Below are 26,568 nucleotides of genomic sequence, written 5' to 3'. Positions count from 1 at the left end.
TGATATCCCCTTGGGAATGTGCAATGAAATAAATCTGTTAACGCAGCAGAGATGTTGAAAGTTTCTTACAAATACTAATACTATATATTCTTCAATGTTCATCTGAGAGTAAAGTAACAGATGCTGTTGGAGGACAGCAATGCTCGACTATTCAACAGCCATGTCAGTTGAATGAAAATAAGTTGAAAAAGGGGAATAATTTTGTAAAATTGCTAAACAGGGTTAGGAACCTGTAAAATGCATATCAGTTCATGAAGTGGACACTGGTGTTAAGTTTCAATCCATTCCCATTAGTGGGTACTGAGATACCAGCTTACATACAAAAACTTAACCAAAAACTGCCGAGTCGAAGGGGCATAATTTTGTAACAAGAGGGTCATGATGACCCTGAATCGCTCACCTGAGTAATATGAGCTACATGTTTCAAATGTCAAACTGATGATAAAATATTAAGTAGGTCAGTAGGTCAAGGTCACAATCAAGTGAAACCATATTACTTGGGGTCATCAGGTAATTATAACTAAATAGTCTTGGAAATAGAATCAGATGATTTTTAAGTATTTTTCCTATATAACTCCCATAATAACTTATTGACCCCAGGGCGGGGCCTCTTTTAACCCCAGGGGCATAATTTGAACAATTTTGGTAGAGGACTACTAGACAATGCATCATACCAAATATCAAAAGCCTAGGTCGTATGGTTTCTGACAAGAAGATTTTTAAAGCTTTTTCCTATATAAGTAACTCTATATAAACCGTGTGACCCCCAGGGCGGGGCCATATTTGACCCTAGGGGGATAATTTGAACAATCTTGGTAGAGGACCACTAGATGATGCTACACACCAAATATCAAAGCCCTAGGCCATGTGGTTTTGTACAAGAAGATTTTCAAAGTTTTCCCTATATAACACTATATAAACCATGTGACCCCCAGGGCGGGGCCATATTTGACCCTAGGGGGATAATTTGAACACTCTTGGTAGAGGACCACTAGATGATGCTACATACCAAATACCAAAGCCCTAGGCCATGTGGTTTTGTACAAGAAGATTTTCAAAGTTTTCCCTATATAACTCTATATAAACCATGTGACCCCCAGGGCGGGGCCATATTTGACCCTAGGGGGATAATTTGAACAATCTTGGTAGAGGACCACTAGATGATGCTACATACCAAATATCAAAGCCCTAGGCCATGTGGTTTTGTACAAGAAGATTTTCAAAGTTTTCCCTATATAAGTCTATATAAACCATGTGACCCCCGGGGCGGGGCCATATTTGACCCTAGGGGGATAATTTGAATAATTTTGGTAGAGGACCACTAGATGATGCTACACACCAGATATCAAAGCCCTAGGCCCTGTGGTTTTGGACAAGAAGATTTTTAAAGTTTTTCCTTTCGGTTGCCATGGCAACCAGAGTTCTGCATGGAATTCAATTCTTTGAACCATTTTGAAAGGGGGCCACCAAAGGATCATTCCTGTGAAGTTTAGTGTAATTCTGCCTAGTGGTTTTCAAGAAGAAGATTTTTTTAGGAAATGTTGACGGACGGACGACGCACGACGGACATTGAGCGGTCACAATAGCTCACCATGAGCCTTTGGCTCAGGTGAGCTAAAAATGCAAAGTGTAGTTATGGAACCTGTGCACTGCATATCAGATCATGACAGTGAACAAGTGTGTGAAGTTTCAATCTGAATTCATTCCCATTAGTGGGTACAGAGATACCAGTCGAAAAAGGGGCATAATTTTGATTTGCAATGCGATGTTGATGTAAAAACAACGAACTTGATGGCACCATGTACTGAGAGAAATGCAAGTGTCTCTATCTAGGAACACAGTGAGGCACCGCATTTGTTCAATTCTATAATGGGAAAAACGTATCTCTGCCTCGTGGTATTTTTGTCACTGACCACTCCAAGGTGTTGCCCCACTTTGTTCCATTCTTTTTTTCAGAAGTTGAAATCGGCCTGTACTGACCATTGGTGGCATGTTTGGAATGGTGATTGTTTTTATTATTGGATCAAATGCACTATGAACGAATGAATGAGTTGGTCCTTATTCAACGACAGTTTCAAGAAACAAGAGTTCCAGACTATCACAAAATACGCCTGTCATCTAACTTGGCCTAATGCTTAATTTGGCCGAGATATTATGCCCACAAACATTGTCAGAAAGTTTGGTGAAGATCGGATGGTAACTGTTTGACTTAAAGAGCCACCATGCTGTGGATGCCGCCTGCCCACCACAGGTGTTCACGTAATACACCATACTTTCAGACGGGCGTGCAAAAAGGAAAAGTGCTTTTACTCACACAAGAATTGGTGGCATTTAGCATGTCACACTGGGCAATGTTTCAAAACCAGGCACATGACTGAGCAAAGATTAAGGTCAGTGACAAATACAATAACTAAAATAATACTTCAAATTTTAATACCAAGACAGCCTTGGTTGTGAGTGTACACACAGAGTCGAAACTGAGCCAACTGGTGTTATTTTGCCATTGACCATTGATCAACTAACTGATGTTACAGCAGTGTTTATGCCAAAATTATTAGAAGACACTGAAAGCTAACTAACAAGGATCTTGTCAATTACAATGTCTCATGTGTGCACGATGGAGCAAAGATAGAGAACGTTGGTTACAGTACAATATCAATGCTAGGGTTCTAAATGCCATAAAATAAATTGTAACATTACTGTTAACATGCTGGTGTTGATCTTTTCAGTATTTTATCTTAAACCACAACTTGATCTTTAATGTTTAATGTCTATTTCACTGTCACACTTGAACATCCTTTAATGTTACATTCAGTAAGTGTTAATGTCAATCATGAACCATCAAATTTGCACTTGATCTTAATATTTTTAACGTCTATTTCACTTTCACAACTGAAAATTCTCCAATGTCCTGTTCAGTAAGTTTAATAAATTATCTTTATCTTTGTATCTTTCCAGCTTGCCAGTAGACCCATGGTAGCATTCAGTCTGCGATCAATCATTACTAACAGACAGGAATATATCATTGATAAGTTATTTCTCTGATTTTTTTTCTGACCAGAGAGAAACAATGCTTGGAATCTGTGCTATTCAACACTTGACTCGCACTGGTATTCTCGGCTCTTCCATTGGCTGCCAGGAAACAGCGAGAAACTTGGTCTGATCAGTACATTCCGTCTTCATGCCACGTCGACAGTCAATGACTTCGTGAAAAAATTCCATGGGAAGCAGCTTCAAGCAAGGGACACAACTGAAATAATGCAAGAAAATTGATACACGATTAACAAACAGGGCCGGTTAGATTTTGATTCAAAATATTAGTCTGTGGCCCACATGTGGAAAACATTATATATATATATTATTATAAAGTTTTGATTTTACCGTAAAAACTTTTTGTGTTCATAATCCTTTCCTCGTATGTTCAATGTATACCAAGTCTTCTAAAATGACGAAATATAACCCTAAAAGTTAACCAATCGTTAGCTTAATTGCCTGTTAAAAGTTTCAAACAACTGGGCCCAAATGGTTACTCAATTTGCAAATAAAAGTATAAGCATGTTTGTTGTTTTCTGTTTTAAAAGTATTTATAAATATTCTTGCACGAGCTGCTAGCTTGCATTAACAAGCGCTTTGCCAGTAAAAACTTTATAAAACTTTAACCAAAAAATTCCAAGTTAATAAGGGACATAACTCTGTCAAAATTCAAACCAAAGTTATAGGGATTGTTTCTCCTGCTGTCAACTTTGATAGTAAATAATTATTTAACGTTTCAAGTCATAAGTGTCAATAGTAACGAGAGTTATTTGACTTTATCAAAAATTTAACCAAGTTAAAAAAGGGCATAACTCTTGTCAAAATTCAAACAGATTAATGGGAGTTTTTTCTCCTGGTGTAGACTCTTGAGAGTAAATAACTATTTTAAGTTTCATGTCAAAAGCTTTGATAATAACAGAGATATAGGACTTTATCAAAAACCTTAACCAATGACGCGATACCAGCTTTAATACGTACAGAAACTTAACCAAATCATGATGCCGACACAGGGTTCTGCCGAGGACAAAAAATGTCCCCTTGGTATTAAAAATGTGGGGACATTTTCAAAATCTTAGGGACAACAACTTTTGACCATATGTTAATAAAATAAGACAGTAACATCACTATTAAAACTGAAGTCTTTATTTCAGTCCAACCATTAATACTCTTTAAATCAACTCTCCTGAGATTTGGAGTCATTTTTCTTCTTGGCATCATTCAAATTTTCCGCACCCTTGTAGTTTGATTTTGTGGCGCATTTTCAATTTTGCAGGCAATAAATGTGGAATGGTTGACAGATTTTAAGCAGCCAACGGACACACTTTCAATTTCACCTGCCGTGAAGTGGGTGGAAAACGATTAATAACACCGGGTTTGTGTGTTCTGCAAGGTTTTATGAAGCTACATGAAGTACTTCAGTCTGTTAATCATTACACTGAATGCTTTTCTTGTTTGCAGATATAGAAATGTAGCTTAAAATTGTTCATTGTTGATCAAAATGAAGTTTTTACAGGAAACTCTTCTATTCTAATACAGTATGATTCGTACCCAGTTCCGGTAGTCCCATACGGACATTCGTACCCGAAATTATCGTAACGCAACAACTGACGCTTCTGGGCCAATTTTAGTGCGACATTCATATTTTTTACACAAGATTCTCGTGATACTGCGGCCTCGGCAGAAACCTGGCCGACATCAACGCACAGCTGAGCTAGTCCGATAGCTCTACCTATTCTAAGAATAAAACTAGAGCTATCACTAAAGGTGATGAATGTATCCCCCCCCTCCACCGCATGCACTGACGCAGTACATTGCAATTTGACGCACACAAGATTGCGTAATTATATGGACTGTATGTATATAGACTGTATGTATACAGTATAGTAACAAAAAACAAAGTCCCATAACTATGCAGAATATTTATCTAAAAGAATGTAACATGCACCATGCACAACTAGGGTTGGTACTGATCACTTGTGTGAAGTTTCATTAAATTGTGTGTAAGGGTTTGGTAGATTAGGCACACACAAGACTGCATATGCAGACTGTATGTACATAGTATGTTAACAAGAAACAAAGTCCCATAACTCTGCAATTTTTGTCGCTGAAAGAACCTAACATGCCCCATGCACAACTACTGTTGTTACTGATCACTTGTGTGAAGTTTCATTAAATTGTGTCAAGGGGATGATGAGGAGAGATGGTGCACACAACACACTATGTATATAGTATAGTAACAAAAAAAACAAAGTCCCATAACTCTGCAATTTTTTTTTTTTAAAGAACCTAACATGCCCCATGCACAACAACTGTTGGTACTGATCACTTGTGTGAAGTTTCATTAAATTGTGTCAAGGGGATGAGGAGAGATGGTGCGCACAAGATTGTGTCTATGTATATAGTATAGTAACAAAAAAACAAAGTCCCATAACTCTGCAAATTTTTTTTCTTAAAGAACCTAACATGCCCCATGCACAACTACCGTTGGTACTGATCGCTTGTGTGAAGTTTCATTAAATTCTCTCAAGGGGATAAGGAGAGATGGTGCGCACAAGATTGCATCTACGGACAGACGGCCAGATGGCCAGACAGACAGACAACCTGAAACCAGTATACCCCCCCTTACAACTTTGCTGTCGGGGGGTACACCCCCTTACAACTTTGCTGTCGGGGGGTACAATAAGAACTCTGCCAAGCGGGGCAATATATGCCCAAAGGGTTATATCAGAGGATGGGAGCAAAATTTCAAGAACTAGACTGTTGAAGCCCAAAGGACAAGAAGAACAAAGGGAAGAAATTCCTAAAGAAAATACAGAAGTCAAAAAAAATCCTTACAAGGTAAGGTATGTCAAAATACACCTAAAAGTAGGAGGTTCCATTCATATTGTACCACAGGAAAGTGGTCTCGGTTTTTCTCTATGGCCAATAATAAAAAAAGTTTCAAAATAAGCTATTTATAGTAACATAAAAGGGAAATAATTCCAAAAAAATATTTATTGCAAGTGAACAAAAATGGGATCTGCCAAATAAAACCAAGAGCACTGCAATGCAGAGCAATATACACAAAGCAGTCATATATGACCATTGACCCCCAAGTGTGACCTTCACCTTGAAGTGAGTCATCCGAAACATGCGCTCTGCATGTCGTCTCAGTGTGGTGAAAATTTGTGCCAAGTTTTCATGAAATCCTTCAAGCAGTTCAAGAGTTACAGAGTGGACACGAAACAATCTGATGTGACCTTGACCTGGAAGTGACTCATTGGAAACACCCTCTCTGCATGTTGTCTTGGTGTGGTGAACATTTGTGCCAAGTTTCCTTGAAATCCTTCCAGCAGTTCAAGAGTTACAGAGCGAACAGGAAACAATCTGATATGACCTTTGACCCCCAAGTGTAACCTTGACCTTGAAGTGAGACATCCAAAACATGCGCTCTACATGTCATCTTGGTGTGGTTAACATTTATGTCAAGTTTCTTTGAAATCCTTTAAGGGGTTCAAGAGTTACACAGCAGACACGGAACTGCTGACGGACCTAGGGTATAACATATGTCCCTTTTGGGCATGTAAAAATATTTCTTTAAAAGATATCATTGCGACCTTCATTTTCCTACCAGATGAAAACATTCCAAGTGCTCACCTGTACAACAAGTCAGGTTTTCAATATAGGTAAATAAATCAGGAAATGATTGAAAATCTACAATTTGAACACTATCAAAATATTTTTTTACTTGATATTCTCATGCAAACAATGCATTTTACCTCCAACAGCAAGTCCTGCTATGAAAAAAAAACATGTTCATGAGCTATCATAGGAGACAACGCACTTGACTACTCTGATGCTGAATAGCAAAAAAACAGGCATAACTGAGGAAACTTGAGCTATCACTGGCGTGATTAACACCACTGATGCGGATTATGATGTTGGACACCAACTTGAATCAGTATAATCTGTTTCAAGTAATAGCAGGGAGGGTTCTGCATCTAGTCACAATAATATACAATGTCACTATGAGCAAGTAGTGGTACAGTAAGTAAGTATCAAATGAATAATCTTATGTAATGAAGATACTGGACTTCATCATAAAATTTTTAATCTAATTTCTAAATTAACAAGAGCCATGTTACACATGGCTAATCCCCCCACTGGGCATATCATAACTGAAGGCTAAAGTTCCTAGCAAGTTAGTGTCTGAAAGTATTAATTTTGGGGAAAGCTTTGAAGAACCATTTAGTTGTGGTCCGCATCAGGGGTTTTAAGATGTGGAAGAAAGAATAAGTCAGTAATTAGGCGGTTTTCTGCTAAATTTTATTAATTTTCATGAAGAGTATAGCTATGATGTTTTTCTATATGGCTACTGTAAAAAGACAGAATGGAAAGCTAATAGGGAACAAGAGTGCCAGAATGTCACAATATATACCCGTATAGAGGTACCTTATATATAATAAAATACACTTAAAATTGGAGAGTAACATCTATGTTGAACCGCAGAAAGTGGTCTTGTTTTTTCCCTAGGGGCAATCATAAAAATGTTACAATATAAGTTATTTATAGTAACAACTAAGGGAAGTTAATCTTTAAAAAAAAAAAAAAAAAAAAATTGGATGTAGCATGCATGTTGTACTACAGAAAAGTGGTCTCGGTTTTTCCCTATGACTAGTAATGAAAAAGTTGCAATAAAAGCTATTTAAAGTAACAACAAAGGGAAGTAATTCTAAAGAAGGGAACTGCGCATGACACTTCGTCTCATGGTGGTGTATAATTGTGCCAAGTTACATCAAAATCCCTCCATGCATGAAGAAGAAATGCTTCGGACAAAGTCGTTTTTGTATCTGATCTTTGGCCTCTAAGTGTGACCTTGACCTTAGGCCTAGTGACCTGGATCTTGCACATTACACTCCGTCTCGTGGTGGTGAACATTTGTGCCAAGTTATATCAAAATCCCTCTATGCATGAAGAAGAAATGCTCCGGACAAAGTTTTTGTTCTTGTATCCTTTGACCTCTAAGTGTGACCTTGACCTTAAACCTAGGGACCTGGTTCTTTCGCGTGACACTCCGCCTCGTGGTGGTAAACATTTGTGCCAAGATATATCAAAATCCCTCCATGCATGAAGAAGATATGCTCCGGACAAATTTATTTCAAGAAAATATGATAAAGAGGAATAACTCAAAAAATAGGCAAGGTAGAGTTATTGTTCTTGCACACTGCACTTCCTTCCAATGCATTCTATTAGTGTATGAAGTTTGAAGAAAATCCCTCCAGTACTTTTGGGGTTATGCTCCGGACAAAATGTTTTAAGAAAATATGATAAAGGGGAATAACTCAAAAAATAGGCAAGGTAGAGTTATTGTTCTTGCACACTGCACTTCCTCCCAATGTGTTCTATCAGTGTATGAAGTTTGAAGAAAATCCCTCCAGTACTTTTGGAGTTATGCTCCGGACAAAGATTGTTGCGGACGCACGGACGGACGGAGAGCATTTCTAATATCCCCTTCGCCTTTGGCGGGGGGATAAAAAGGTGCATAATTCTGACAATACTGCAGGTGGGGTTACAAGGCCTAACATACTATTGAACATTATCAGTACTAGCCAGTACAGCAAGTTTTAATTGAATATTAATTAACGAAGAAAATATTGAACTACATAAAGCCTTAACACAGACGCGTAAGGCCAAGGCAAGTGCAATAGCCCTCCTTATTCTTTGAATAGTCAAGCTAAAAACACAGTGGATTTCTGTAGAACTTACATGAATCAGCCGATACTTTATCCATCAGCTTGGTCTTGGTTTGCAGGAATGAAAATTAGAACAGGGGCATCTGTATTATGTTGGCTATGACCTCCATGAATCCTATGACAGATCTGTAATTCAATATATGTACCGGTACACACATTTAATGATTTAAACAATTGTTTCATTTCCTCAAGGTGTGCAATTCCATTCCATTTTTAAGTTCTTGCAACCTCTTGGGATCCATTGTGTTTGATAGTTCTTTTAACCGTTTCACTTAATTTTCTCACATATATAACATTTTCAATGTATAATATCGACAGTCGATCAAAAATCCCGAATAATGAAAATGCCTATTTTTTTCTTTGCCTAATAATGTTAGCTTTTTCCTGCGCACATTCTCTCCAAATCTGGGGTGAATTAGCCAATGGGAATGGGGTGAAACATGAAGAAACAAGTGAATGAAGTATTGCCATGCAATACAAAGTCCCCTACTGGAAGGCACCTAATTTTTTCTACTGCAGTATAACATAATGAACTGATATCTGTCAATGATGTATAAACAATATTGTACTACATATACAATATGTTATAACATTATAACAACACACTTGGCATACATGCCATAATTTTTCAGAACGTTTCCGGGATTCCGAGTTAAAATTTCCGGGGATTTTTACCTTTTGTCCGGGACATACATCGTGACATTGGTATTCGTCTGTTTCATGCAAAAATATCGTAATATTACATGTAGTTTTGCGAGATAAACATTGTTCACCCGCTTACTGCAAATGTCGTCTAGCTTTCCAAGGGAGGTAAATACATGTACGGGTAATACACATCTATAGTTCGGCACGTGAATTTATTGCGTTCCCGAGGTGAACAGAATTAGGAGACTTACTATATACGAAGAATCAACCTGGTCATTGTGATTTAGATTCTAGCTAATTTGGTATCATTCTAAAGCTTAAAAATTTATCTAATAATTAAACTGAATCCTTAAAGGAATAAAATATATCTTGTAAATAAAATCGCCAATATAAAATATTTGGAGTCGGGTCAATTTCCATGGGTCGGTCGGCAAAGGCATTCAATATTTTAATTTAGAATATGTGTGACAATCGATCTTGATCTTAAATTATTACAACCTTTTAAAATAATTATCGTTTAATTGACCGTTTTCAATAATCTCTTCCATAAAGGCTACATGTAGCTTTACAGGCAACGTGCTAAAAACAAAGAGATTTACGGCTATTATTCCTAATTTAAGTACCATAAAACAGTTATTGATTGCATAATCCTGTCAGTTCTTAATCAGGGTCATCATAATAACTGACTGTAACTTAATCAGTGTCATCAAAATATCGTCGTGTGATCAAAGCGGACTTATCAACACGTGTCCCGCTCGAGGGCATGAAACTGATTAGGAATAAACAATGTGACACCAGGGACTGTTTATTGTGTAAAATTCAACAACTTATAGACAAAAAAAACCAAGTTTTTTGGGGGATTATTTTTATTTGTTCCTGTATTTTTATTTTTCCGGGACATTTCAAGACTGTCCGGGACACCGGGACGAGTATGTAATTTCCGGGACAATCCCGGACAATCCGGGACGTATCACATGTATGACACTTGGATTAAAATGTGCATATATAAAAACCCACAGTTGTTTTCATATTGAATTTTTTTGGCTGATTATAAAAATGTTATCATGTAAGTTATTTATAGTAACAACAAAGGGAAATTAATCTTTAAAAAAAAAAAAAAAAAAAAAAAAAAAAAAATAATAATATAAGTCCACAAGAAACTCTTTACCAGGTAGAGATAGGTCAAAATACACCTAAAAATTGGATGTAACATGCATGCTGTACCACAGAAAAGTGGTCTCGATTTTTCTCTACCGCCAGTAATAAAAAAGTTACAATAAAATCTATTTATAGTAAAACAAAGGGACGTAATTCTAAAAACAAGGGTGCCTCATGGTGGTGAACATTTGGTCCAAGTTACATCAAAATCCCTCCATGCATGAAGAAGAAATGTTCCGTACAAAGTCATTCTTGAATTTGACCTTTGACCTCTAAATATGACCTTGACCTTAGACCTAGGGACCTGGTTCTTGCACATGACATGTTGTCTCATCCTGGGGAATATTTGTGCCAACTGATATCTAAATCCTGCTTTGCAGGACAAAGTTATAGACCGGACAGGAAAAAAATCCTCTTGACCTTTGATCTCAAAGTGTGACCTTGACCTTTAAGCTAGGGTACTGGGTGTTGCGCATGACACGTCGTCTCATCATGGGAAACATTTGTGCCAAGTAATATTAAAATCCCTTCATGGATGGCAGAGTTATGGACGGGACAGGAAAAAAACTCTGTTGACCTTTGACCCCCAATTGTGACCTTGACCTTTGAGCTAGTGGTCCGGGATTTGCGCATGACACGTCGTCTCATCATGGGGAACACTTGTGCTAAGTGATATTAAAATCCCTTAATGAATGTCAGAGTTATGGACCGGACACGAAACAGACCCTGTTCATGCTATGTTAACATTTGACTGCTAAGTGTGACCTTGACCTTTGAGCTAGGGGTCTGAAAGTTGTGCATGACACATCGTCTTATTATGAGGTACATTTGTGCCAAGTAATATTAAAACCCCTTCATAGATGGGAGAGTTATGGACTGGACAGGAAAAAAGCCTTGTTGACCTTTGACCTCCAATTGTGACCTTGACCTTTAAGCTAGGGGTCCAGGTTTTGCGCATGACACGTCGTCTCCTCATGGGGAACATTTGTGCCAAGTAATATTAAAACCTCTTCATGGATGGGAGAGTTATGGACCAGACAGGAAAAAAGCCCTGTTGACCTTTGACCTCCAATTGTGACCTTGACCTTTGAGCTAGGGGTCCCGGATTTGCGCATGACACATCATCTCATCATGGGGAACATTTGTGCCAAGTAATACTAAAATCCCTTCAAGGATGGGAGAGTTGTGGACCGGACAGGAAAAAAGCCCTGTTGACCTTTGACCTCCTATTGTGACCTTGACCTTTGAGCTAGGGGTCCGGGTTTTGCGCATGACACGTCGTCTCATCATGGGGAATATTTGTGCCAAGTAATATTAAAATCCCTTCATGGATGACAGAGTTATGGACCGGACACAAAATTGCGGACGGACGGAATGACGGAAAAGAGCATTCCTATAGTCCCCAAAACTGGTTTTCAACCAGTAGGGGACTAATAAAATACCAAATAATGAGGAAAATAGAAAATGCCGTATAGGAAAAACACTAAAAATTAGTTTTTTGCCTCTCCTGAAAACCACCTTTTCATTTTTCGGGATTTTCGATCGACACTGTCGATATAACTTTCCCATCTAAAACTAATCCTGGCAAATAATTAGCTTGGCAAAGCTGCAATGTAGCTTTCATTTTGAATATGTAATTAAGAAAGTCCTATTCTCCCTGGCAAAACTAATATACAGGTAACTTACTGGAAGAATGAGAATGTCTAGGTTTTCAATAAGGTATGTTCTGGTTCCTGTTCTGACACCTAGGTCATCGCTATGGTGATTCTCAGGACAGTAGAGTGATGGCAGACATCAGAACAAAGAAGTCTCCTCATTTCTTGGTGTTGATGACCAATCACAGACTCACCAGCCTAAAATAAGTTGTTTATTGTTCTTGGCATTGCTATTACAGCAAAGCTTTCAACTAGTTGTAAAACATTGATAACTATTAATTGTAAATGTGAAAAGTGCATTACAACATACATATAATTCGTAAGTGATTAGAAAACGACAGTGAATATTTCCTTGTAATTCCATTTGTTGATTCAAACCAAATAAGAGAGAGGCTTAAAATGTCAATCAATCAGCTGACCTGCCTTGCCATTTGCGACTTTTTGTCTTTTTTTTCAGCACTCAATCATTAAAGAGATTCAGTATTCCTGCAATGTGTAACTTAAACATTCATGTTACCTGAATTATAGTGTTGACTGTACAGATGTAGTTCAAATGAACTCCAGAAAGCTCCAGACAAGATCCAGCTGGAAGTTATTCAATGCTAACTCTGTCCCACATTTCCAGCAGCTACTGGCAGTTCAGCATCTGAGTTATCTGGTCTGTTTTGCTAATTGTTGTTGTTGTAGTTTTATTCATCATTATCAGTCATTTTTTGCCAGTCTCTCCGAACACTGTCTGCGCCAAAACTAAATGAAATGTATGCAGAAAGTAAAAGCAATGTCAGGAACTACCATGAATAATGTGTTTGCAGGAGTTATGGTTTATGCACACTGCAGTTCCTTAACCCTTACCTGCTAAATTTCTATATAGAACTTGTCCATCTTCCAATCTGGACAGTACCATTAACTGTTAAAAGGGGTGCTTACAAAAAAGATACTGACTGAATGACGAACAGTGCTGGTCATGATCATGATCTGCAGTGGTTGCAAAGGCAGGATCAATAGTGTCCAGCATTGTAATTAAGGTTTAACTCGGTTCTCAAACACATAATGTCATGTGAAATTTAATTATTTTCAAAAGTTTCAGGCATAATTTCTACAGGGAATATCTTTATTAAGTAAGCAAAGTTGAGTTATGGTTCATGTACACTGCACTTAATCTTAATGTCATCTTTTAGTGAGTGAAATTTTACCAAGTTCTGTTTGAGGGGCCACAATGACTTAGAATGCTGTAGCTGCTGCATTTTTGTTATAAACATAAAACACGTTACTCTTTAGTTAAATTCTGTTATCAATGATGGTTTTCTCTTATATTTTATACTCTTCTGTGAAATACTGAAATTTATCAGTGAAATAAAATTGATATTTTCACTGTTTCAAACAGTGAAAATATCATTTTTATTTTTAATTGGTAGGGAACTACATTTGAATGCGAAATGGTATGAATTATAAACGATAGCAAATTCCTTGTAAAATATTCTTCAGTAAAGGTAAATATGTTATAAATAATAAAAGGATCATAAATATTTACATTTTATCATAATAAAATGTCACAGAAATCAGAAAACATAATAGAACTATTTATAGTTTTTCTACAAAGACATCCTGACGTAACGACATTATCACGTTAAGGTGCGATGCATGTGACATTGCGCGGGCAAACTCAATATAATTTGGTTAAAACCATCAAAAATGCATAAAATAACTAGAGCTATCACTAAAGGTGATGAATGTACCCCCCGCATGCACTGACACAGTACAATGCAAATTGATGCATACAAGATTGCATAATTATGTGGACTGTATGTATATAGACTGTATGTATACAGTATAGTAACAAAAAACAAAGTCCCATAACTATGCAGAATATTTATCTAAAAGAATGTAACATGCACCATGCACAACTAGGGTTGGTACTGATCACTTGTGTGAAGTTTAATTAAATTGTGTGCAAGGGTTTGGTAGATTAGGCACGCACAAGATTGCATATGCAGACTGTATGTACATAGTATGTTAACAAGAAACAAAGTCCCATAACTCTGCAATTTTTGTCGCTGAAAGAACCTAACATGCCCCATGCACAACTACTGTTGGTACTGATCACTTGTGTGAAGTTTCATTAAATTGTGTCAAGGGGACGAGGAGAGATGGTGCGCACAAGATTGCGTCTATGTATACAGTATAGTAACAAAAAAACAAAGTCCCATAACTCTGCAAATTTTTTTTCTAAAAGAACCTAACATGCCCCATGCACAACAACTACTGTTGGTACTGATCACTTGTGTGAAGTTTCATTAAATTCTGTCAAGGGGATAAGGAGAGATGGTGCGCACAAGATTGCGTGTACGGACAGACAGACAGACAACCTGAAACCAGTATACCCCCCTTTACAACTTTGTTGTCGGGGGGTACAAATAGAAAATCTGTTTGTTTCAGTGTAAGATCAAAATATATTTCTCTTGTGAACACCATAATTTATATTTTCACTCGTGGCTGTGCCACTCGTGAAAATATTGCATTATAGTGTTGACTTGGTGAAATATATTTCAACAAAAATATTCTCTATATATTATCACAGCTTTGAACATCAGATTCAAAATAGTTTAAAGTATTAATAAATCCACTGATTTTATTACCTCCCTTTATGGTTCTGTCTGTATGAAAGATATGCTTTTCTTACTACGCAATTATGTATTATTTTCTATTTTGACAGCCGACTGTCTGTTTTTAACCTAAAATTAAAAGCCTGAGGGACCAAATTATTTGTTTTGGAGTCATACTCTGGGGTAAAGTGTTGTAAAAAATGGGAAGTAGATCAAAAAGTAAGCAATGTTAGATTTTCATGAAACCTCAAACATCTTAGAATTTATAAAGCATGTACTCAAATTCTATCATTATAATCAATTAGGATATAAAGTGCAGCTTACATGCTTAAACATTTTTCTTCTGAGCTATTTGTTGATAAATTGTTTCTTATACAGGCATCTCCATCTTGAATATAATTTATCTTCATAGTTAGCAGCTGAGAAAGTAAGAAATTAGGCTTAATTTCTATCCATTTAACTGTTTCGCTGAAGAAATTTCTATCCATTTAACTGTTTTACTGAATGAAATTTTCAACATTTTACGTACTTAAACATTTTTCTTCTGAAAAAGCTATTTGTTGATAGTTTCTTATACAGGCATCTCCGTCTTGAATATAATTTATCTTCATACAGTTACCAGCTGAGAAAATAAGAAATTAGGCTTAATTTCTATCCATTTAACTGTTTCGCTGAAGAAATTTCTATCCATTTAACTGTTTTGCTGAATGAAATTTAGAAACCTGCAGATTTATTCTATTTTTTTTTTTATTATTATTATGACAATGATATTTAATATTTTAGTGCAAATTCCGAGAACAAATATTCATAACTATTAATTACCTTAAAGAGAATATACTTACAAACAGAAGACACCAGCAGTAGAGGTCTAGAAGATTGAAGGCAGGGAACATACAGGACTTGCACTGTGTTTGACTCCCACACTGTCCCTACTAAATGACTGGCACCATTTCACATTTTTCCATGGGAATATAAGAGTCTCTGGCTCGCAAGCTTGTAATTAGAAAAAAGCCAAAACAGGAAAAACTGAACGTGAAATTATTTTATGTTAAAAAAGTTACTTAGTAATTAATAAGGCAAGAATTTAATACTGTAGAAGTGAGCTACATGAAAAACAAAATCTGACAATCTGGCCTGTCCTGGTAACGGAAGGCAAAAATTCAAAGGAAATCTGAAAGAGAGAAAATCCTGCCCGTTCCTGGCAGGCCTTGAACCTGAAAGAAATAAAATCCTGCCCAATGTATGTTCCGTCCAAGAAAAACATGCATTAGAAGATCTAGGCAGGGTATAGTCCTGAAATAAAGAAGAAATCCTTGCAATCCCCGATTTCCGTCTCTCTCAACAAAGGAACAACTATCATCTAGCAACCCACCGCGAGAATTGTAGACCAGTTACCCCCATTAACGCTTTCCATCTTGCGGACATATTGACACCGGGTCCTCGAAGGTTACGCAGTAGTCTTGATCAACAGTTAAGGGATCTGCCAGGCCTTGAAATCTGAAAAAAAAAAAGAATCCTGCCTACCTCATAGAGGTGTCCTAGGCAGGTCTTGACACTGAAAGAAAATCCTGCCGACTACATGTATGGACCACATACAGTCCAGTTGTCATTGGCAGCTGTGGACCTGAAAGAAATAAAATCCTCACAATCCCTGATTCCCATCTCACTAAACCCAGAGAAACAACCTTCATCTAAACACTGCCGGTGCAGAATTGTAGACCAGTCACTTCACACACGTTTTTCATCTAGCGATATATAGACAACCGGATTATCCTCGCATGGCAACGATGATAAGTCTTGATCAATAGTTAAGGGATCTGTAAGGCCTTGGCAGCTGTAACAAAAAGCAACTCTGCCAATCTTTTGAAGCAGCATCTCCTCCTCAGCAGTCTGGAAGATTGGCAGGAAAACAAAACAAAACAAGAGGGCCCTGAAGGCCTTGTATTGCTCACCTGACCTAGTTTTTACTCTAGATAACCTGGTGCCTTATTTAGACTAGATTTCATAGAGACAAACAATTTGACCACCTCTTATGTAAATCAGGTAGATCATTAATCAAGTTTTTCAATTAATTGACCTAGTGACATAGTTTTTGACCTCAGGTACCCCACTTCCGAACATGACCTAGATTCCATACTGACCAACATTCCCATAAAAATTTATGAAGATCAAGTTGGAAAAGTGACCGCTACAGTTTTTTTTTTTTACAAAGTTTTTCTATGATTGAATAAATGACCTGGTTTTTTTCCCATGGAGATAAGGTAGAAAATGTGACATTTGGAGTGTAAATGTCATTCTATAATTTGACCTTGTGACAAAGATTTTGACCTAGATAACCAAGTTTTTGAAATTTACCTTGATTTAAAAGAGACAATTATTTTGACCAGGTTTTATAAAGACTATGTAGTAAATGTGTCTTTGCTATGATTTGACTGGTTGACCTAGTTTTGACCTCATGAACCCAGTTAAAATTTTATCCTTATTTCTTATGAAGAAAATCATTTTGACATAGTTTCATAGTGTTGCCTCTATCCCAGATGACCCATTAAAAGACTTGAGATTTTATCAAGGATTCTGACCAAGTTTCATAAAGAATGAGCTAAAACTGTGACCTCTAAAGTATTCTCAGTCAAATTCTTTATGATGCATGATGACAGATGACGGACATGTGGTGATCACAATAACTCACCTCTTAAAGACGGAAAAAAGTCCTTATCCTAACCAGAATTTAATACAATATCAAACATAAAAATAATTTGAACTGACACACCAAAATTATTCAAAATTTTACACTGTTAAATTTTTTTACAAAAATGAAGAGGGTCACAATAGTGCTAGATTGCTTGACCAAGTTTTACTATATTAGAGTGTAACCAAGATTTTTGTGATCCAACTTTTGACCTCGAATGATTCAGTTTGAACATTCCTCTCATTAAATAAGGTTAAAGGTTGTATCAGATAATACCTGGTGGATTTTAATACAGATGAACCAAATTTATTTTACACCATTCAAGATGGTTTTATTCCGGTTACCTAGAAAATTTGGCCTCTGCCTTGGTAAGACTTCAAAACTGACCTTGTGACCTACTTTTTAACATAAAATTGCCAAGTTTCTAATTTGACCTTAATTTATAGGGGTAGAAAATACCTCTTTACAGTGTTAACATTTGTTTTCTATGATTTTTAACCTCGATCATTACCTACTTTTTTACCCACAATGACCTAGCTTGTATACAAGATAGGTAGAGGTCTCCTGTGTTGTGCAACAAAGATTTTTTTTAATGATCTGCCCTAGTGACCTAGTTTATGACCGATGACAAAGTTCATACATTTTTAGGATAAAGGAATATAGTAACAATATAAAATATGACAATTTATGCTAATTCTAGGGCTTGGTGATTTTTGGTACTACTCTAGGGCATTCATTCAACTCATTTACCTGGCCACTTAAACATTATACATTATATCAACTTTTAGAACCATTGTATTTTACAAAATTATTCTTATACAGGCATTGCAAATGATTTTCCTAGATGCCAATTAATTTCAGTAAATTAAATTCATAAAGAAAACATTTTTGATAAACAATGCCAAAGTTTGAAAAAGTATAATATTTCAGTTAAATTGCAAGAAACGCCACATTAATAATACACACAGTCAAGAAAGATGTTTTTGGTAGCATTACCCGCAAAAAGTTTGATACAACAATTTTCTACCTTAGCAATCTTATTAATTTTCTTTGTGACCTTGTAACCTGGTAACGTTGTCAGTACTAAAGATCCCTGTTTGAATTAAATGCACCATAAACCAAAATAAATTCACTTTCAACAGGACTGACTTTCATACCTTAAATTTACCTTAAATCACCAGCCACTGAGTATAGTACAAATACTAAGAAATAGCAACCAACACTTCACCCCCTTGTCAAACATTAATTATGCCAGAAACAACTAAAGTATCAAATATATATACAAATCAAATTAATTCTAATTTTAAAATTCTCTACTACGAGAGATGTCAAACTTGCAATTTTGACTAATTCAAGAGTCATTACTCTGGAAATTTTTTCACTTGCAGATTATATAAAATGACCTGAATATTCAGTATGATTGAGATCAAAGAACAAAAACCTTACTAAATAAATAAAGACAACCAGTATCAATTGGAAATTTTGACTAATTCAAGGGGCATTACTCTGGAGAAACTGGTCTTAACTTAGTGATATTGACCTTTACTCTGATTTTATTGGCAATTGCAAACTATTCTGTAGCAGTGTTTATGAGATCAAAGAGCAAATACTCTGTTCAGACATCATTAGTTTTAGAATTTTGACTAATTCAAGGGCAGTGACTCTGGTGCTACAGTTATGAAACTTGACCTAGATTATATAGAAACAGTGTAGTCGAGATCAAGGGAAAGTAAAAAGTGAGCAGAAGACAGTCATTTTTTACAATTTGACAGTAAAGGATAGTAACTGTGGAGAAAATGGTCCAAAAAGGCTACTTGTCAAATTTAGTCTAGACTGTTACAGAGATACAAACTAACAAATTTGGTGGTTAAAAACAATGTAAAGAATATCCCTTGGTTCTGGGACTAGAACTTAAGTAACCAAAAGCAATGATTTTTCAAATATTATTTTTTGAAAATCATTATATTGCAGAGCTTAAAAGCTTAAAGTTTTAAATTGCTTAGAAAGGATTCTATCAAACAGCAAAAACTCATACGGGCTGAATGATTTTGAATTTATTTCTGAGGTAGGCCATTTAAGTGAAATTGCTTCTTCATAGTTACCATATTTCCATGATGATAAACCAGTTTTCTAGTTTAAATATTTTTGTAATTAAAAGTTGCTAAATATTAAAACACTGAAAGACTAAGGTCAAGAAGAACAATAGCTAGATGAAAAGCTAGCTGGCTGTATACAACCATACAATTTAGCAGCTTTAGCTAGCTTGCTGGATGAAATATACAACCTGGTAGCACACAGGACAGCTACTTAGATTTAATGTATAGCTAGTATAAAGGAGATGTTTCTGCGGAATGTAATATACTGCCAATAAGACCTATAGGATATTGGAATATATAGGCTATAGGCTTTAAGAAGCAAAGAATGTAAAGTGCTCCCTAGAAGAAACATGGGCTGGCTGGCTGTATGCAACATCTTTCTTGGCAGCAGCTTTGGCTAGCTTGATGGATGAAATATACAACCCGGCAGTACATGCGAGAGCTAGATATAATTTTGGCCCTAATGGCAGTAGGGGATAGGCAGCTAGAGACAGGTGGATGTGATAGTTAGAAGAAAGAAATATATACCCTAGTAGCATCATGGGGGACACCATGGGATAGCTAGATAGGGCTAGGTGGATGTGATAGAAGATATACCCTAGTAGCATCATGGGGGACACCATGGGATAGCCAGATAGGGCTAGGTGGATGTGATAGAAGATATACCCTAGTAGCATCATGGGGGACACCATGGGATAGCTATCTAAGGCTAGGTGGGTGTGATAGTTAGAAGGAAGATATACAGACCCTTAAAGTAGCATCAAGGAGGAACACCATGGGATAGTTAGTGAGAGATAGATGGATGTGATAGAGACACTGTAGCAGTATAGGAAAGGAAGCTGCATGGGAAAGCTAGCTGAATGAAGATACAAGCACAGCGAATAAGCTGTATTGATAGAAAAGCAATAGAGTAAAATAAAGAGAACTGATCTAATCTTTCAGTCTTTAAATATGGAGCTTTTTTAAATACTTCATTTAATAAATTTTATGCTGAACTAATTTCATACGGATTGTAAAGACAAGTCATGAAATATGGTAAACTTAGAAGTAAACAATACTTATAGTAACCTGCTTAAGCCTGAGCTTAGGGCGCATGAGCGGTATGGCACATTTCATTAACTCTCAAAACAAAGCATTCAAAGTATCTTCTTATTCTTTTTTTTTTTTAAATTTTGAACATATTCATTTTAAAGACTGAAGTGGTGTGCAGTATGAAACTGCTCACTGATCTTTATGTAGTAAAAGATTCTAACTCTGCACTAAAATGGTTATTCCCAAATCATAATATCCTCTTAAGACATATAATAATGTTTAAACTAAATTCAATCCACTAATGTAAAACCTTTTTCTGTGATGTTTTTCACCACAATACAGCTTCATTAAACTTGATGTGTAAGTACTATATTAACATTTCTATGTTGAATAAAGAGATATGCTAGTTCCAATTTATTTGAAAATATTCAAATAAATACTGCCTATTTGACCTTTCACCACGTAAACTTGACCCAAAATATATACTAAATTGACTAAACATGACTGAAAATAGCATGATGAAAAGAATTTTGCCAAGTTATATAGGTCTTTTTCTGTGTTAAAGATATGGAATGTACATGAAAACCTGACCTTTGATCTCAAAATATGACCTTGACACTGACCCAACATGACTGAAAGTCATCTTACTTTGGTAAAACTTATGCCAACTTCTATAAAATCTTTTAAACTGGTAAAAAGATAAAGATTTTGCATTTGATCTCATCATACAACCTTGACCTTGAACTGACATGACTTTAAGTGGCCTCATTATCATGAAAAATATGTATAAAGTCAATACTAGAATTTTATTAAAACTATCATTTTATTTTCAGCACAAAGTAGTGAACTGATGGTATTTATTTCAAAGTACAAATTAAACCACATTAATCAATAAATATTGCCAAAGGTGTTTTTCAAAATACTGAAATTCTGTCAAAAGTTTATTCCACATGTATGTAGCATTAGGCTACTTTCCATTGAATTTGTAAAAAGCTATATATGTATGATTATATATGTGACATTTTAGGAAAATGGAAGACCTGAATGTTTTTTCTTTTAGCTACAATTTTGCTAATAGCATTATACGCTTCCAAATGACCTTCTCACAGGTTTGAATACAAACTTTTTCTCCCCCACTACAAAGACAGAAATGCTGTATCAAAACTTTACTTCAATAGTTGCCAACTGAATCAGTTTATAAAATATATGCTTGAAATATATGCTCAGAAATCAAAACTTAAAGAAAGGTATCTTTTTATCATTTGTTTCTTAAAGTAGTTCCAAAGATAGATTTCATGACCTACAAGGTTAAAATCATGCAATGTCTGTGAAAGATATAACATTGAAAATACAGTAAGTTCCTAAATTGAGCATTTAATTTAACAAAAAAGTATATAAACCATAACCCCATATTGCCCCTATATATATGTGTGTAACACTTAAAAATCCTAGAATATATTCTATTGCTTTGAGTTTTTAAATAAATAACAAAATGTATAGGGCGGATAGGTCAGAAACTGAATAAATACATGATACATTTGTATGTGGCAAACAGGCTGGATTATATGTAGTCTAAAAAGAAACAGACTATAACTTAAAGACTATTGCTGAAATACACAAGTTCAATATTAGTGAGTAGCCACTATTTCTTTACCTAGTCCTACCATATTCCAAACAGCTAAGTTTTACAAATTTGTATGACAAATACACTGTATTCCGATATTAACCAGTAGCAAGCAATTATAGTGAGCTACAAAGTATTTTCAAAAGATGACCAACACTATAGGAATTTTGACTAAACATGGGAGAAAAGTAACCTTTTTTGAATTGTGGGACAAAATCAGCTGACCTGTAACATAAACAACATTCCCTAAAAATGAATGCAAAGTGTCTTTTAATGCAGATATATGAACCAGCAGCCATCAAAGACTTTTTCAGTATTTTTGAAAGATGACCTATACCCTTAATTTTGAAATTTTAATGGCATTTTTGTCAAAATAGTTAACTACCTAAAACTGAAAACACCAATATACACATGTTACTTTACAATTTCTCCATATCTGCTATAAAATCAGCTAAAAGATTACAAAATTAATGCTTCAAAAATAAACCACATTGTCCTTAAATGCAATATTTAAACATGAACCAGTAGCAGTATTTCCCCCATTTCGAATAATCACAAACAGATGTTATGTAGACAACCTTTCAAAAACCTGACCTTATATATTATATACTTATTCTTTACAGAATCTAGTCCCTTTTAGATAATATTTTGTAACAAATATGTTGCCAAAAATAAATAAATCTGTCCTTAAAAATTTATTATGATTTATTCATAAACCTTTACCCAGTACCTCTTCGCCATTTTGTCTTGGGTAAGTATTGACCAGAAACTGTTTCGTTTTATTTTTTGTATTACCCTGTGACTTGACTCCAGTATCCATTAATGCAAACTGCTACACACCAAGTTTGGTGACAAGATTTTGTTTTAATAACTATTACAGTGACCTTGACCTTGAGCACAAAAGCCCCAAATACATTCCAAGTTAGGTCATGCTATATTATACTAAATGCTATACATTCCTCTTTGTGACAATATGTCAATACAAACAAACGTTTACTGGATAAGCAACACAGACCTGAACCAAATGACCTCAACTAGCTACACACCAGGTTTGGTGACACTATGTCAGTCTGGACATAAATTATTAACCAGCAGCCCCAATTGGTGCCGTTAGCCCCATTCTTTAACCAAATCATAAACGGAAACCTGTTACTGGCCAAAAACTCTTGTTATTAAAGAAAGCTAGGTCTAAATTTATATAAATTTACTACACACACTAAGTTGGTGACAAAAGTATCAATTTGACCTACAACACAGACTGAACTGGCTTGTCAGCCCACCTTAATACGTTCCTTTAAGTAGCCCCATGTGGTCACCAGGATTTCCAGAATTGCACAATGGATGTGATAATGATTCACTAAAATCCATTGCATATTAAACGCTGAATCTGGACAAAGTGCAATCATGTGTGACATAATATTTGAGGAACAGACCAGACTCTTAACACATTTCATTATTAACATTTTTTAAGTTTCAGTACTGTTACCGAGACACAAAATAAGTACTAGTAATTAAATTAATGTGTATAATACATGTGCCCTTGTCTGTGACCTTGAGATTTGATTACTGACAGACTATCCTACACAACATAACATCATGCTGAACATTTCATTTTAATTACTTTAATATATACTAAAGTAGACTTATGAAAATACATGAAAATGATTGAAATTTAATGTACATGGTACATTACACTCAATTTGACTTGGAACTTTAGTGCATGCAGGGTGTGTGCAGGGATGCTGAACAATGCAGGAGAACAGTGCAAGGGAAGGATGCAAGGGAAGGATGCAAAGGAATGATGAACATAAAGTCCCATTTCAAAATTGTAGTATAAAGTACCTTAGAAGATTCTAGAACCTTAAATATGACAATGTTACCAGCAGATGTACGTTATGCAAAAAGACTGCCCTCCACATTTTACCAAGTTGCATTAATTTTGAACTTTCTAGAAAATGATTAGCTAAATTTGTCTGCCCAAAATATGTTAGAAAGTGTAACCAATTTGGAAAATATCATTAAGATGGAAAGATATTAAAATGCCAAAATAACTGCTTTTTAGAGAAAACTGGTCAAGAGCCTGATGATCTGTTCCAAGTTAATATAATGGCTTTTGAAAAGACACTAACTGGTTCAATGGTTTTCCTAATTAACCTTTTGGAGGATACTGGTTCAAATATATTGTTATTTGTAAACCAAATTGACCATTGGGAGGAAACTGGTTCAGACCGGACCTGATTTTCCAAGGATACCATAAACCATGTTGACTATTGAGAGGATACTGGTTCAGACCAGACATTGGTTTTCCCAATTAACCTTTGAGGATACCAGTTCAAATATAATGTAAACCATGTTGACAAGTTTACTACTGAGAGGATACTGGTTCAGACCTGACACTGGTTTTCCCAATTAACCTTTTAGAGGACGATAGCTGGTTCTATTCTATTGAAAACCAAGTTGACTACTAGTGGATACTGGTTCAGACCTGACATGGTTTTCCCAATTAACCAGTTCAAATATACTGTAATCCAAGTTGACTATTCATTTTAAACCAAGTTGATTATTGAGAGATAACTGGTTCAGACCTGACATTTCCTAATTAACCTGTTAGAGGATACTAACTGGATCAGTTTTATTGTAAACCAAATTGTAACTATTGAGAGATTACTGGTTCAGACCAGACATTGATTTTCCTAATTAACCTTTTAGAGGATACTGGATCAGTTTTATTGTAAACCAAATTGACTACTGGGAGATTACTTGTTCAGACCTGACCGTGTTTTCCCAATTAACCTTTAAGACGATACTGGTTCAGATCTAATGTAAACCAAGAAAATGTCTATTGAGAGGCTGTTGGTTCACAGCACTGACATGTTTTCCCCAAATTAATGTTTTAGAGGATACTGGTTCAGATCAATTGCAAATCAAGACAATGACTTTTGACAAGAATATTGGTTTTAGAGCTACAACATAATTCTTTTTATCCAATTAATTTATTTAAAGAATTAATTTTAGAGTACATATAGGCCTACTGGTTCATTTCTCTGGCAAATCAAGATGTTGCATTTTATTTTTAAGATAACTGATTAAGTCCTGACCCAAACTAACAAAAGTACTCGACTTCAACAAATTTCATCATATAATCAGGATATACATGTGTTATGCAAAATAAATAAGTTATGACCCTTTTCATGGTTCACCACATCCAAATATATTGCCATTGATAGCAAACAAATCTGTTTCGGTTATTTTTTTTTCCGGACAAGCCTAAACATTTAATGACAATACTACTTACAAATTAAGATATTTATGTGTTAAATCAGTAAAGCCACCAAACCTCCCTTTTTTGTATGTGACAAACGGAATGATGTTCCAGGCAATGAGATGAAATGCAATGTGCAAGAACTATAACTCTGTATCGAATATATATCTTCCCCTATACTTTCTTCATAAATAGAAAGATCCAGATAATCAAATAACTTGGTAGAAAGGTTACAGCCCGGACAAGATCTAACATGACCTTTGACCCTATAAGTTAATATATCCTTTACCTTTGAGAACAAAAACCTGTATCTTACTGCAAACACTGTTTTCAAATTGTGGCAAACATTTATGCCAAATAAACAAATATTGCTCTGTGTAATGGACAGATGTATAATATACCTGGACATGTTGACCTTACTGCAAGAAGACTTGAAAAATAACAATGAAAGGAAATATTATTTTGTAACCATATTACATTGACAGGAAACTGGTTCAAGCCCAACACATCATGACACACTGCTTTACCACAAAAAAAATTTCTTGCAAAACTGCTCTAAACTGTTGCATGTTGATATTAAAAAAAACACCCTGAACATCAAATAAAAGTCTAAAAAGCTAAACTTTAATTAAACATTTCTTTTTTTTAAATTAATTTTACCTTCCTTCCTGTGTTCGTTCTTTGTCCTTCTTTGTCCTCCTTTGTCCGCCAATGACTACCCACAACCGACTGAGAGTGAACACGAGTTCACGCACAACACAAATGTCACGTGATTCGCTCTTCGGGCAGATTTCTCTACACATTCACTAGCCCTTACCTGCTACACAATGATAACAATTCAACCGAACATGCGGTGTTGTCTAGCGACATTTCATATTGTGTACGACACTGTTCATTTTTCTAAACCACAACTTAGGTTTTTGTTGCGGCTAGTTTTGAAAGAGTGCTACTGGTTCAACTGTCAGAAACAGCTTACAACACTTATGTTAACCCACATCTTGAATACTGTTCCTCCATATGTCTCCCTTGGCAAAAATCC

The 26,568-nt window shown here is 35.6% G+C and overlaps 1 long non-coding RNA gene across 2 annotated transcripts; it reads right to left on the bottom strand.

Annotated features, from left to right (window-relative positions):
- Nucleotides 1-2,416: 2,416 nt before the first annotated feature.
- On the bottom strand, nucleotides 2,417-26,282 carry LOC128552219 (uncharacterized). 2 transcript variants are annotated; one of them, XR_008369016.1, is made up of 6 exons: nucleotides 26,190-26,282; nucleotides 15,649-15,819; nucleotides 12,741-12,970; nucleotides 12,255-12,421; nucleotides 8,779-8,891; nucleotides 2,417-3,250 (listed from the first exon to the last, which is right to left on the bottom strand). It is a non-coding gene; the product is annotated as an uncharacterized LOC128552219 (long non-coding RNA). The 2 variants fall into 2 exon arrangements; XR_008369015.1 differs by having other exon boundaries at nucleotides 15,669-15,819; nucleotides 26,190-26,281.
- Nucleotides 26,283-26,568: the final 286 nt, after the last annotated feature.

This window comes from Mercenaria mercenaria, unplaced genomic scaffold (genome assembly GCF_021730395.1).
Source record: "Mercenaria mercenaria strain notata unplaced genomic scaffold, MADL_Memer_1 contig_2170, whole genome shotgun sequence".
NCBI lineage: Eukaryota > Metazoa > Mollusca > Bivalvia > Venerida > Veneridae > Mercenaria > Mercenaria mercenaria.
Note: the sequence above shows the minus strand (reverse complement) of the source record. Positions and strands in the feature narration are given on the sequence as shown.